Consider the following 15,690-nt stretch of genomic DNA (forward strand, 5'->3'; position numbering starts at 1 on the left):
CAAAAAGTCTACTATCATCAGTTTTGTTTGTGAAATCTATATAAGGTTTCATTTGAATAAATGATTCCTTGGACAAAATAAATAAAATTAAAATATTATAGAAAAAGTATTTATTACAAATATTTGTTGAGTAGTCCCGATGTGCCAGACATTGTTCTAATTGCTGGGGTTTTCCTTGTGGATAAGATAGAGATGGCCCCTGCCCTGATGGATATATAAAAGAGTACATATGTTAAAGTTATTTGTAAACTTAAAAGCAGCACACAAGATAACATGCTTACTAAACTAAGTGGATACAATTTTGTAAAATATAATTTCATATTTTACCATCAAAATATTTCTATCTGATCTCGTATTGTTATGGTTCATAAGAAGAATGTAGTTGAAAACATCTGTATAATCAACTGCAAAAGGAAAACATTTTATGAAAAGAACTGAATTTCTGTAAACTATATCTCACTAAATGAAGTTAACAAAGATATTACAACATTTCCTTTCAAATAAGGAAGTGCTGACAATCTATGAGATTAAAATCATGAGAGGAGAGAAATAGGTAAAAAGCATACCAGTATTGTTCTGACTTTTAGTAATAGCTATCTCTTTTACAACACTATAAACTCCAAGGGCAGGAGGCATGCAACTATTAAACAGAGGGTATCAAAAAAATGTATAAAAAAATATTTTAAGAAAGGAAAAAACTGTATTAAAATTGTAATACTCAATACATACTAATAAAAAAAGATGAATACACGTCATGTGTATATATTTGTTTGGCACCCCTGGTATATCTATTTCTCTCACAGCACCTACACTAGGACTTTATTCCACATTAACTTAATGAATGAAATATGCCAAGCACTCAGCTCTGGGAGAAAATACCCCACTGCCACCACCATCATAAGTAGAGTGACCACACAACCCTGGTTTACCCAGGACAGGCCCAGCTTAAACCCGTCGTAAGGTAACAGTGCCTTTTTCTACTCTCAGAAGGGTCATGTTTGCCAAGATAAATCATATGCTTGCCCTTATCATAAGCCTCAGTCATATTCATTCTACTTTTAGTTGATTTTAAAGTAAGGAATTCTAGAACTTTCTGGCTCAGGTTCTGAATTTATTTTACTCTGTAAGGAAGTAGAATAAGTCTTGACCTTAAGAATTTTATTCCTGTTCCACTCTCATTATAGTATTATGAACTATAATCCCTTAGGGGGAAAGTTTGCCTTTGGGAGACTAAGCAAAATCACAAGCACACCTTGACCTATGAAGACAAAGCCACCAAGAAACTTCACCAAAAAGCAAGAAATCTCAAGTTTCCACCACAAATAAGACATGATCTGGAGAAAACTGTCCACCTCAATCCTGGTGATCCTAAACTTCTAACAGGCGGATATGCCCTGCAGCTTGCTACATTCCAAGATTTAGGAGAGTAATTAGATCACATCTGTTAATCACTTTGAGTCCCATAGTAACAGATGCCAAATAAATTCCTGGTTTTGTTAGAGGAATGCTGAAAATACCAGACTGTAGGAGAACTTCTCACTAGTCATAATATCAGGGAAATTATCCTAATCTGCACTTCAGCTTCCATCAAATACACATAATAATAACCATAAAAATAATAATTATAATAATAATTATAATAATAATAATACGGCAGCACCCATTTGACTCTTGCCATCTGCTCTCTCACAGCAACACTGTGAAAATGGACAGGGAGTTAACATGTTGGGGCAAATAGCAGCACACATTTATGTCAGGGAAATGATGGCATGAGTAGTCAAGTTGTAAACATGGAGAATCACCTTGAAGAGAACTAAAGTAAAAGCAGTCTACATTATTTGTGTTTATGTAAATAAAGTTCAGATCAGAGCACTGAGCCAGGGACTTCTAATTTCTAATCCTCCCTCTGTTCTGGGCTTGGCAGTGATGTAAGCAGTTACGTGGCAGCCCCAATAACATAGCAGATGCACTAAGGAGAAGGTCCCAGAAAAGGAAGCACCACCTCCCTTCTTCCTAAGACGAAGTAACTCCTGCCTAAGTCGTAGAAGTCCAAAATTAGATAAAAAAAGAGTTCTGGAGGCATCAGTCTAACCCTAGGGTAAGTCTGAAGCTACGTGCCCATACTCGGGTACTCTTGAGACAAGAAGTTTATAAATACATGTCAAACTGACAGGTTTAGGTCACCCTGGACCTATATAAGACATATATCCCAAATTTATTTCTGGTAACAGGTTAATATACTTATCTCTCTTTTCCGCTTTCTTTATTACTTCTTAGCTACCCACTTTCTTATCCAAAAGTGACAAGTCCCTTAACTTCTACCTTTTAGTTTCCTCACTGGCAAAATTGGGAAGTAGTAGAGGGACTCCATTTAGCCAACAACCATCCCAGAATGCTGGGGAAGCCCCATATTTTTTTCATGAAACAAAGGCATAGCTATTATCTCCTTATCCCAATATCTTGGCAAAAGGTAAGAACCAAAGTGAAAGGAATATCTAAGGCAAGCTAATTCTGTCTCTACAACAAAAGATGGTTATAGTGTAATCATTCCACAAAACACTTCATTTACCCACAGTACTCATTTTGGTTCCTTCCTGGTTTCTTTTCCCTGTGTCTTCAACTTGGGGCTCAAAGTCAAAGCAACTTGCCCACTCATTGGCCCCAAACAACTTACTCCCATATGCCCTGTATAGAAAGAGCACAGAACCAGAAGTTGGAGACTGAGATCTAGCACACTTCCAAATAATAACCGTTTGACTTCCTGGAGCAATTTTCTTCTTCTGTGCAATGAAGGGTTTGGTTTCCATGAACTTTAAGATCCCTTCATATTCAAATAACTCTAATCTTCCTAAAACTCCTCACTCGTTCTTTTGCATCCCCTCCTTTTTGTCTTCTTACAGTTGTTCTCATACTCCCAAGCTCCTATATATGTAATCACCAGGCAGCAGCAGAAGAGCCCAGAAGTTAAAAAAAAAAACCCAGTTTGGAAACCAGAGAAACCAGAATTCAACTTCCAGTCCTGCTCCATACCAGCTGTGTAACTTTGGTAAGATATTCTGCCTTATGGTAAAATGAGAGTATTAATAGTACGTGCCTCATAGTGTGGTGAAGATTAAACAAGTTACTGCGTGCAAAATTCTTGACACATATTCATTTAGTTATTCAAGCCCTTTCTACGTGACAGGCACAGAGCCGGACCCTGGGAATACAGCAGTGAGTGAAACAGATAAGGTTTCTGCCTCTACGAAGGTTCCCTTCGAGTGGAGAAGTGAGCTCTTGAACAAGTCATTGCTCAAGTACAATGCTATGAAGGAACAGTGCTATGAAGGAATCATCCACAGACAAAATGCTGAACAGTGTAACAGGGAAGTTAATTTTGGTGGCGGCATGGCAAGAGACTGTCCTTAAGGAAACTAAGTATGAGTAGGGTGTGGTCAGGGAAAGAGTGGGTACATGATCCCAAGCAAGGTTGGGGAAGGGCTTGTGGAAAACCCTAGAGTTGCAAGGAGTGGCCATGACCAGAGACCCTGAGTGCTAGAAAGGCATGTGTTCCATCACGGAGGCAGAGTAGGCACAAAAATGTTAACTGTTGTCCTTATAACTGTCCCCCCAAATGTAACATCTACAATGGAATCAATCTTTCGGCCTAAAGCAACTCCTCCCTCCAGCCTTCCCCCGTTTCTCGCCATGGTAATGTTAATTTGCTGACCCTCACGTTTTGAAGTCCTCTTTGGTACTTTTAACCTCTTATCCTCTTCCATTCATTTATTCCACAAGATACGTCATCTAGCATTTCAACTTTCAAGAGTGTCTTCCATCCTGTACCCTTGTTTCTGCTCCCACGGTTCCCATCCAAGGCCGTATGACCTCACGCCTGAGTAATATTAATAACCTCTTCACTGATAGTCTTATCTCTATTCTTTAGTAACTTTATAAATCCCCACCCACAGGTGAAATGCCACAAAATACTACTTTATTCTTGTTTATTGCTTCTGAAAAAAAAAAAAAATTCGTGGCTTTCCGTCAACCTTCAGATGAGACCAGTTTTCAGAGTCCTTTGAGACATTTCCTGCCTGCCCAGGGCTGCTTCACAGGGGAAGGTAGACTGATCTCGTGTCCTCCAAACACATAAGATTCATTCCAGACTCTAAGTCAGTGATTCTCAACCCCATTGTCAACCTAAAAAGTTCTGAAAATACCCATGCGTGGGCTCAGTCCTGGAGATTCTAGAGAACCTTAGCAGTCCACATTTTTTAAGCACCCAGGTGATTGAAATGTGTAGTCATGGCTGGGAATCGCAGCTCTACGCGTGCATTCTGCCCTGCTGTTTCCCTGCCTGGGACATCTATACTCCTTCCTTCCCCACCCTATCTCCTCTGTCCTTGGAGGTCCAGCAATTTGGATTGCCCCTATCTACTCCTGACCATCTAAATTCCATCTTTTCCAAGACCCTCACAGTAGTAATGGTTTGAGTCAATTGTTTGGCAACTCCATCATAGGAAAGGTGTTTCCAAAACTTCTTACTAAGTGGGAGTTCCAGAACTCAGTGCCTCAGCGTGGAATAAAAAGACTAACATGAGCCAGTCTTAGAACCTAACCACCAATTATAAAACTGTATCTATGCAAAAGCAAAGCTGCTCTTACTGAAGAACCTGAAAACCATTAGGAAAAAGTGTTCAGATTTTCCAACTTGACCCATCAATCATGCCTTTCTGCCTACTTGCCCTTGCCAACTCTATGGGAGCAAGGAATTCCATTGCCCCAATATCTTGCATACTGGTACCCACAGGACAAATCTTCAAGGCCCTGGTGAGGCTTCAATGCCCTGAGGCATCTAGTAGGGCTTCTACCACCAATCATAGTACCTGCCACTTTGCTGAGTATATACCAGGGGGTGCCAAAAAAATATATACAAGTGGACACTTTGGTCAACATTGCTCAAGCAGTGGTTTGCCATAATCAGAAGTGTCTGGACGCTGATGGTAACCAGCAAATACAAACGTGACTTGTATTCATCTTTTGTTATGGGTATATATTGAGTATTACAATTTTAATACAGTTTTCCTAAAATGTATATACATTTTTTGGACACCCTCTGTATAGATAGTATGTGTGCTGCATAAGTGTACTAATTTTCTCTCCTTATCTTTCAACGAAAAACCCGTAACATAAGTAGACTTTCTAAATAGCCTAACTTTACCTCTTTGGATACACAAATTTTTTTGTTCTTTCTTTTTTCTAAATTTATTTTTCAATTATAGTTAACATACAATATTATATTAGTTACAGGTGTACTGCCCAGTGATTAGACATTTACATACCTTACAAAGTGATCACCCTGTTAAGTCTAGTACCCACCAGACACCATACACAATTAAAATATTATTGAATGTATTTCCTATGCTGTACTTTACATCCCTGTGATAATTTTTACAACTGGCAATTTATACTTCTTAATCCCTTCATCTTTTTGCCCCTCCCCTACCGTACCCCCATCTGGCAACCATCAGCTTGTTTTCTGAATACATAAATTTTTGTCTTAACCATTTTGACAGAAATCTACTTAAACATTACATTCTTACATACCTTACTGAATAGAGTAAATGGATTGAAATCATTTCTCAGCTACTCAGAACCCTTATTATAAGCCAGTGGACAAGCCATACAGCATCATATAGACCCCTGAGAGGGGTTTTAAGTTATCTAAACTCTCCCTCCCATATATATTTAATTATCTCAGACAGAAACACTTGGCATGAATAACTGAGGGAAGTAAAAGAATGAACGACCGTCTATCTTGTGCCTGAACCTTTCTGTGCATGTCCCCGTGTGACCACGCACCTAAATTTTGCTATTCATGTTCTATGTATTCTGGATAAAGTCCTGAGGGTGACTTCTCTCCTGATCTCCAATAGCATACTAAAATTCAGTGATAGGGTTTCTTTTCATTGCTTAGAGGTCTCTTTATTTCATGGATCATTAACCCCAGGTGGCCAGAAGGCTGAAATCAAGTGAACGTGTAAGAGGGACCTTCTTGTTGAATAAGGGTTACTTTGCATTAATTGCACAGTGATGCTAGTTCCTAGGTGGAAAAATTGCAATAGTCAATGACCTGCAACTGAGTGTTAGGGCTAATATCCCACCCCCACCCTAATCATATGACATAAAAATCTAAGTACCCTTTGTATTACATTGAATGTCTCTTTGAAATTAGAGACTCATTGGCTTAGACCTTTCCTAAAAATTTGCTTGGCCCCAAAATGCATAGCTAAATCCTTGAATATATTCCATGACCCACATGTGATAAAGGGTCACAATTCCCTGGTTAAACGCTATACACAAGTGCCTGGAGCCTTCCCAAAATACCCATCACATCCAAAGTAAGACATGCTTTACACCAGGAAAAATGAGGGGAAGAAAAAGACATGCTTTAGATTTAGGCCAAGGTAAGCACTCATATCTTAATATGTTACCTGCAGCTACAACCATAAGATTTATTTGCCCTGTTTGATAATTTTCTGATGGTTGAACTTGTGGTAAGTATTTTAATGCATATATTTTCTTCCTACTTGAAGCTCCTGTTCTTTCTCAAAGAAAAGTAAAAACTAAAGCTATTTCTGCACCTACATTATTGTTACAACATCTCTATATCTGCAAATAAATCCTCGTTTGTGTGATTTGTTGGTGGTTTCTCTCTCTCTCTCTCTCTCTCTCTCTCTCTCTCTCTCTCTCTCTCTCTCTCTCTCTCTCTCTCCCCCTCTCTCTCTCCCCATCCGCACCCCACCCCAATTATTGAAAACTTGAAATGAAAGTGAATCAACAACCGACTGCTTAAGGAACTGGATGATCGGGTTTGTAATTCATGTATTGGCTCCTGAAGAAACTTAAGTACTAACTTCTAATTTATGATAAAAAGTATGAGTAACAACACCTCTTAAGCTGCATCTGATTCATCTTACTCATTTTAACCAAATCTAGGGTCTATATGTAGTTCTCACTCTATATTCATTCACCAGTAGTTTAATCCCTAAAGGTGGGACTACAGTCAAGCATTTGCATTTATCCAAAATGCCTTATTTCTAGTTTTGAAACAAGCCATATCATAGTGTCTGTGATAGTCTCAGAAACCACCACTGTTCTACCTGATGGGAAGTAGCATTAGACAGAGGAATTATTTCTCAGGGGACTATGGGAAAGAAGAAAAGAGAGAAGAGGGCAATCACTTAAGAAAAGCATTCATTAATAATAAACTAAATATTTTCAAATTTTTCTCAGGATCATTTTATTCATGTCTTTCCTATCACATTAAATCCAAACTTCTCTGGCTTTCTAGATTTGGCACTGTCCTCCCTGTCTAACTGTATCTTCTACAAAGTGTCTGCCCCCTTACGTCCCACAGAAGCTCGGCACACTCCTAGCTCTGTAACAGTGTGACTTGACTATCTAGAAGGTGTGTGCATATTAGGAGATGGTAAGCCTGGATTTTATTCCTTTCTTGCTAATAAACTGGGTGGCCTTAGCTCTGTTACTTAACCCCTCTGAGCCGCAGTTTCTTCATTTACAAATGAGTTAGCTTGACACTGTCTGTGATTAAATCACTTCTTAGAGCATTCTCCATCCCTACCTTACTAACTTAAATGTTCTTTTAATTTCATAGTATTTTTCATCATTTGATATGACATCTAGTTTACTTATTTATATCTTCTTACCTACCTCCATTAGAATGAAAGCTCTGCGTGGGGAAAGTTTCCTCCCATTTTGTTAACTGCTATATTCCCAGCACTTAGAGAAGTTCAATGCATCATAGCCACTAAATAAATGTGTTGAATGAATGAATGCACTAAAGCATCATACATATTATTCTTCCTTAAAGATGCTCTACAGGTCAAATTCCCTTCATCAGATTCTGCTGACGACCCCAAACCCAAATGTCTCCCTTCCACGACTTCTAACGCAATTACAGTTAGTGCCATAGAGTTCAGTATTGAAGAATTCTCTGAATATCTCAGATATATCAGCACTAACTTCCTTTGTTAAGGGTATACATTTCTCAGGACCATGTTTTATCCTTAGTCTGTCATATATTTGCTAGGTATTTGATTGAATTTAGGGAAAATTTTGGCCTTGTCTTAAGCAACTAACTCAGATTTCAGTCATCTGCACCTCTTCTTTGCTAATTTCTATATCCGTTCTCTGGACAGGGCTTATGGGGGTGATGAAACCACCCAAGATAAGTCTCTGCAAGCAGCAGAGGACCGCAGCCAACGTTTCCTTTGCCAGCGACTGTCACTATGCCAGCATACAATAGTATCCACTGGTATTACAGAGACTGTGGGGGGCAGAGGGAATTTGGGGACAGAATCAGAATTTAAAAAACTGGATTTTTTTAATAGGAGAAAGATGAAATAGAGGATTTGAGAAGTGAAGAGACCTGCCTAAAGGGACACGAGATTATTTAGTGAAAGTACAACGATACTGCTCATCGAACTCTGGTCTGGTAAATTGTATTTCCTCATTAAGGTTTTACAGGAAACCCATTTGATTTGCAGCTATGATCACAAGGCTTTCTAAAATACATCTGCCAGGATATAAAACATATTGGGACATTTACTTCTAAGTATAGCCTAGTTAAAGTAATTTAACCTGCCTTTGATATTTTAAGAACATATTACTGGGCATCAATTATAGCAGTAACATATTAAAGATGTAAAAATTATAGGAGCTGGAACTGAATTGTGCTTGGCCCTGACAATGGATTTTGGAATATTTGGTTTTTATAATAAATTGTTTTCTTTAGATTTGTTTCTTTCTCCTAAAAGTCAAAAGGCAAATAAGTAAATAAATAAATTAATATTAATTAATTAACTAACTAACTAACTAACTAAATTAGAAGTCCAAATAAGTTCATTTTCAGTTCTCATTTTCTCATCACAGAACAGGGTTTTTTAAAATATGAATTAACTATATCATTGCAGAAATTCTGATTTTGCTTTTATGAAGAGGTGTTAGTGAGTTTGTGAAATATATATTGACTGTGCTTCCATGTCCATTGCAGAATCATAGACCTTTGGATTTGGAAGATAATTTAAAGAACACCTTGACCTATCCCCTCACTTATCCATGAGGGAACTGAGGTCCAAAGAGGTTAAGTGACAAGCCCAAAGCCATACAGCCATTGTTAGGACCTCTAATAAGATCTTACTGGTTAACTTCAGGACTGGACCGCAAGACACCCTAGTTCCTAGAGGAGGCAATGTCTCGCAGATGGGCAGGTGGTATCTCTTCGTTGCCATAAATCATGACTCACCCACACAGCTTCCTTGTGATTCCACTGACCTATTTGTGACAATGTAATTCTTAATAGCTGGACATTGCCCTATTGGTCCTGAACAGGCTGCCAAACGAGTACTCCTAAAGCCTTAGTGCATCCTCAATCCTTTCTGTTGTGTAACCCACAACATTGGAGCCACACCTGTGGAATTCCGAATAAAGCTCAATCTGTGATCTAATCAAATTTCTGAAGTGACTCCTTTCTAATGAACTCTGATCAATCCTATCTGGATTTCCCATCAGTCATTGCATTTTTTGAGCATTCATCATGCATAGCACTCACTATAAAAGATCCAAGGAAGCCACTGTTTCTGAAGGATGCTCTGCTGGGAAACTGAAATTTGGCCGGGGAAGCATAAATTAATTTCCCAGGTTAAAATGTACTTTGTTCAAAAATTAATTAATTAATTAATTAATTAAAATTAAAAAATGTAATTTGCTTGTGGAATACATGTATCAGTGAAATAATTTTGTTTTCTTTGTTTGTTTAATTGAGTGCCATCACAAGTACAGGAGACAGGTAAATTAGCTGGGTTGGGGGTCAGGCAAGTGTCTACACACCTATTCCAGTGAACTGATAAAGAAATCTAAAAAAGCCAATACTTATTGCACTTATGATGCACCAGGCACTCTTTATACTGATCAACTCATTTACCTTGAGAAAAATGCTAAGAAGTAGATATTAATATTATCCCACTTTATAGATGAGAAACTCAGACAGCAAGTAACTTGCCTATTGTCACACAGCTAATAAGTGGAAAGGATTATGAACACAGCAGCTCATATTATTACCACTATGCTGTACCTAACACAGGTAATTTGAGAAAAGAAATTAAAACAACCTTTTAGCCTCCCTTTTATAAGCATTTCAGGTTAAAGTGTTTGGGGGTCTAAGAAATCATTTGGACAACTGACCCAATATTTAAAGACTTAACTGTGCAGTCACCACGTAATTTTTATAATTATGTTTACGTGTTCAGTTTTACAAAAGAGTCAAATGTATGAGAAAATCGGCTTCTACTTGACCTTAATAATAAAATATTTCATTAGCTACCTACATTGTGCCGGACTACATAGAAAAAAAAAAAAGTACCAATACAGGCAGCGCATGGTACATGTCAAACTGGGAGGCTGACAGTAAGTGTAACCAAAAAATTCTCCTAGAAATAATTTGAACACTCAGCATTCTAAACACTAAAGAATATCAAAACCTCTTGGCATAACTCAGAGTCAGAAAATTGGGAACAGTTTTATATTTTCTATTATAATTGTGGTGCTATTTCTTTTCAAATCTTGATGGAATCATATGAACATTTTACTAAATATCTGTGATGGTTAAATTTCTCTGATAACGCTTCTAAAAGAATTTTGAATTGGATACCAGGTAAATATTTCCTTTGTCACTGAATAACAACATCTTCTATTAAAGCTTCAGTGTGCTTAATGTTTATCCTTCTTTCCATGTCTGCTTTTCTTTAACAAATGATAAAGTAACATAAGTCTCTGACTATAATACTAGCAAGATTTCAAACTAAAGCACACCAACTTCAGAAATGCCAGCATTTTTAACAAGGTAATTTCCTTCCCCCTGTAAATTTACGATTTCTTGCGTATTCTTTATGCCTTGTATAGTAGCATGACTTTGCTTGCATCTCAATTTGATCTTCAGTTTTAATTGTCTTTATTTTGCACAATGGGTTAGTGATGATCTACTGGTCTTCAGTAAACTATAATCAGAGAATTTGAGTCTGAATGTTTATAGTTATTTTCCTTCTCAACCCATTCTTAGCAAAATCTGCAAAAAAAAAATAAAAAGCTCTAGAAGAATGTATTCATTGTTATAAACTGAATTGTGTCCCCCCCAAATTCATGTCGATGTGTGAACCTCAGAATGGGACAGTATTTGGAGATAAGACCTTTAAAGAAGTAGTTAAGTTCAAATGAGGCTGTTAAGGTGTGCTGTAATCTAATCTGATCGGAGTCCTTATAAGAAGAGATCAGGACACACCAGGCATGTGAGCCCACAGAGGAAAGACCGCGTAAAGACACAGTGAGAAGGCAGCGAGCTACCTGCACTCCAGGAAGAGGAACCTCAACAAAAAATGGAATCTGCTGGCAACTTTACCTTAGACTCCCAGCCTCCAGAACTGTGAGAAAATACATTTCTGTAGTTTAAGCCGCCCAGTCTGTGGTACGTGGTTATCGCAGCCCCAGGAAACTAAGACACCCACAAAGGCGCTTGCTTTCCTCTCCCACAAAGCCAATTCCCCATAGTCAGAATTCTGGTTTCTCCATGTTACCTCATTTTCTACCTAACCTCCGCCCCTTGTCAAATTTCTCCTCCTCTATTTAAGCACACCTAATTTTAAAATACAAGCTATGGCTCTTGGGAGAGAATCATTTCTGAAACACATGCAGAAATGCTGGCAACTTTTTTATTTTTAGCAAAGACAGTATAAAGGATCAGAGCAGAGTGTCTCTCCAAAATCAAAAGCATTTGAGAGCCTCTAGCTTTTGTCACGATCATTTTTATTACAACTGTAATTTGCATCAATATTTTTAAATATCAAACAATATGAGCATATCTGCCAACTGGAACAGAATGTCAGCCTTTGCAGGCAGCCTTCCATAAAGTCCCAATAAAAGAAGCCCAGAATTGCTTAAACATTATATATATATAATTAAACATGAAAGCTACCTCTACTTGCTGATCATCCACCAAATCCTTCTCCAAAGAACTATCCACTATTGGCAATTTAGTGTGTAAAACTCCTGCTTTAAATGGAGGACTCTCCTTTAAAACACATTTGCAATACTCTACAGACTGCCTCCATATTCTGTGAGTACTGCTCTAGCAAATGTCTCACTCCCTGGAAGAAGAGACACCTCCTTTATTTTTAAAGCTGGAGACCCAGTCATGGTTTCCTAACCTAGATATCTGCCAACCGGAGCAGAATGGCAGCCTTTGCAGGCAGACTTCCATAAAGTCCTAATAAAAGAAGCCCAGAATTGCTTAAACATTAGATAAGTAGCTGTTCAGATTTATTTGTTCCTGATACAATATGCCAAGCCTTGCAGTTTAAAATTAAATGACAATATACTTCCCCTCTGTTCCACAAAGCAATAACCTGTTTCTCTAGTGGATAGTCAGAGGCCAAAGGGTGGGTAATTTATCACAAAAGAGAAAAGGGAGGATTGCCAAGGGTAACAAAGGGGCAGTGATATCTTTGCTCCTACTCTATGGCACCGGTTTAATGAAGGCAAAGCTAACAAACTTTACCTCTGATTCCCAACCGTGTAAGGTCAAGTTCAGTCTTCTCCTTAAAGCCAAGGTGGCCAGCCAGATCACAGAAAATATGTCGGAGGTAATAGAAACCACGTTAATCACCTTTTTTATAATCAAGAGCTATATTCCTGGGACTACTCTGTTATAATCTAGTAGGTTCCTTTAAAGATCTCTGATAATATTCTATACAGTCATGTAAATTAATGTAACCCATCCTACCAGGAACTAAAAGAAATCAAGACAGGCCTCAGGAAAAAGATGCAAAGCCATTAAGAAAATGAAGTCCTGTCTCTTTTTAAGAAACAATTTATAGGTTATTTTTCATGAGGGATGTGCGTGTGTGTGTGTGTATGTGTGAAACCTCTATGTTTATTCTTGTAATCATGTGATAGCTGAGCTTATTTAGCAACTTACTGGAAATGACAGAGGAAATAGAGAGTATTAATAAGTAGACGAGTAGGTAATGCAAATTTTGTAGCTGCTATATTTTGTTTGCAGAGTCAAACTTATATACATGGGAAGGGTGACTGGCTATATACACAAAATTAAACAAGAGAACTCAAAGAAAGTACTTAGATAATTAACACAAAAATACGTGTAATGTTATATACAAAGAAGAGATGAATTACATGTCTCGTGGGGTAGGGAGGACACATCCTTAAGGACTATAGTAGTAGCAGCTAATGTTTATTGAGTGCTCACTATGTAGCAGGCATTATTGAGTGCTTTACACATATTAACTCATTTAATCACCACTACAACCCTGTGAGGTAGGTTATGTTATTGTCTCCATTTTACAGATGAGGAAATCAAGGTCCAGAAAGGCTAAGTGACTTGCCCAAGTCACATCATTAACAGGTGTTGGCGAAATTAGTGAGATGGCCATCTGGTCCCAAGTCCTATGCTCATCCTATCTCATCTTGAAGTAGAGATTTTGCAAAGTCTGAGCAACACACACACACACACACACACACACACACCAGTCGTGGCACGCTATATGTTCTATCAATGCCAAATTATGTGTATGTGCCTGAATATAAATTACAATTGGAGTCCATCGTGATTTTCTGTACATGCTCTTCCCTATTTTCAGATTGCTCCTCTCTGTGTGATCTTCCTAACTGATTTCTATTCATTCTTGAAAATGCTGCTTAGATATCATCTATCTTGCCAGTCCTTCCCTGCCCACACCAGAACTAATCTGTCCCACCATATAATTTCTCTGCCTGTAGATACTTACATTTTTACATATGTCACATTGGAGGAGACACCACCAGCCTGGATGACAGGGACAGAGAGAGTACAAATGAAAAAAGCCTTTAGACCCCCAAACTTCTACAAGCAGGAAGAGGGCTGCAAAAAACTACTCAACTGCAAATACATACTACCTTTCATTTAAAAAAAAAAAAAAAAATGGCACGTAGGGTGGAGGCAAGAGCCATGAAAAATTATTTCCAGAACTTGATTCCTCATCAAGAACTCTAACCTGTGTCCAGCTGGATTTTGGAATTGCCATGGACCAAGAACTGTACACATTCCATTTTCCTTCTTTTTTAATGATTTTCTATAGTAGTTATGCTAGGCCCATCCCACTATGGTAGGTTGGCTGTGGGAGGCGGAGGTAATTTGTCTCTTCAGTTCACAAGTGTTAAGATCAAGAAGAATGATATTAAAGGAGCTACATGTATACTTAAGGGATTATACCCAAGGAGTCTCTCCACACTTTGACCTTATGTTGAAACAAACATCCTGGATTTGGGGCTGATAATGTAAATGAGTCTTTTGGGGGATAGTGGGAGGAGTTTAGTGTAGTTTGCATGTGGGGGCCATGCAAATAATTTGCAACCAAAAGAAGAACTGTGGCAGTTTTCCAATATGCCCAAAAATTTTTTGATAAACCTCCCTTCAAAAGATGGGATTTCCTCTCCCTTGCCCTGTACTTGGTGACTTGCTTTTAACAAATAGGATGTAGTAAAAGTGACAATATGTGATTGCTCAAGTTAGGACATAGATGATGTACTTCTTGAATCTTTCTCTCTTGGATCATCTCTCTGGGGGAAGCCAGCTGCCATATTAGGACAACACTCCAATAGCCCCATAGAGTGGCCCATGTGGCATATAACTGAGGCCTTCGGCATATAGCCTTAATAACCCACAAAAACATTAGCTAGCGCTCTTAGAACAGACTCTCTAGCACCACTCAAGCCCTCAGATGCCTACAGCTCTGGCTGAAATCCTGACTGCAACTTCATGAGACCCCAAACCAGAGCCACCCAGACAAGCCACTCCAAATTCTTGGTTCACCAAAACTATGAGATAAGAAATTTGTGGCATTTTTTTTTCTATTTAATAATTTATTTTTCAATTACAGTTGACACACAGCATTATATTAGTTTCAGGTGTACAACATAGTGTTTAGACATTTATATACCTTAGGAAGTTTTCACCCTGATAAATCTAGTACCCATGTGACACCATACATAGTTATTACAATAGTATTAACTGTATTCCTTATGCTGTACTTTACATCCTCATGGCTATTTTGTAACTACCAAGTTGTGCTTCTTAATTCCTTCCCCTTTTTCACCCATCCCCTGCCAAAACCCCTCCCATCTGGGAACCCTCAAAATGTTTTCTGTATCTATGTGTTTGTTTCTGTTTAGTTCACTTATTTTGTTTTTCAGATTCCACATATAAGTGAAATCATGTGGCATTTGTCTTTCTCTATCTGATTTACTCTACTCAGCACAGTACTCTATAGGTCCATCCATGTTGTTGCAGATGGCAAGATTTCATTCTTTTTTATGGCCAAGTAATACTCCATTGTACATATGTACTATCTCTTCTTTATCCAAACATCTATTGATGGACACCCAGATTGCCTCCATATCTTGGCTATTGTAAATAATGCTGCAATGAACATATGGATGCACATGTCCCTTCCCAATAGCATTTGGATTTCTTCAGATAAATAAATAGCCAGAAGTGGGATTATTGGGTCCTTCTGTCTCTTGTTATAGCTTTTGTTTTAAAATCTATTTTGTCTGTATGAGTATTGCTACCTCAGCTTTTTT

The sequence above is a fragment of the Rhinolophus ferrumequinum genome, chromosome 7 (assembly GCF_004115265.2).
Source record: "Rhinolophus ferrumequinum isolate MPI-CBG mRhiFer1 chromosome 7, mRhiFer1_v1.p, whole genome shotgun sequence".
In the NCBI taxonomy this organism is placed as follows: Eukaryota; Metazoa; Chordata; class Mammalia; order Chiroptera; family Rhinolophidae; genus Rhinolophus; species Rhinolophus ferrumequinum.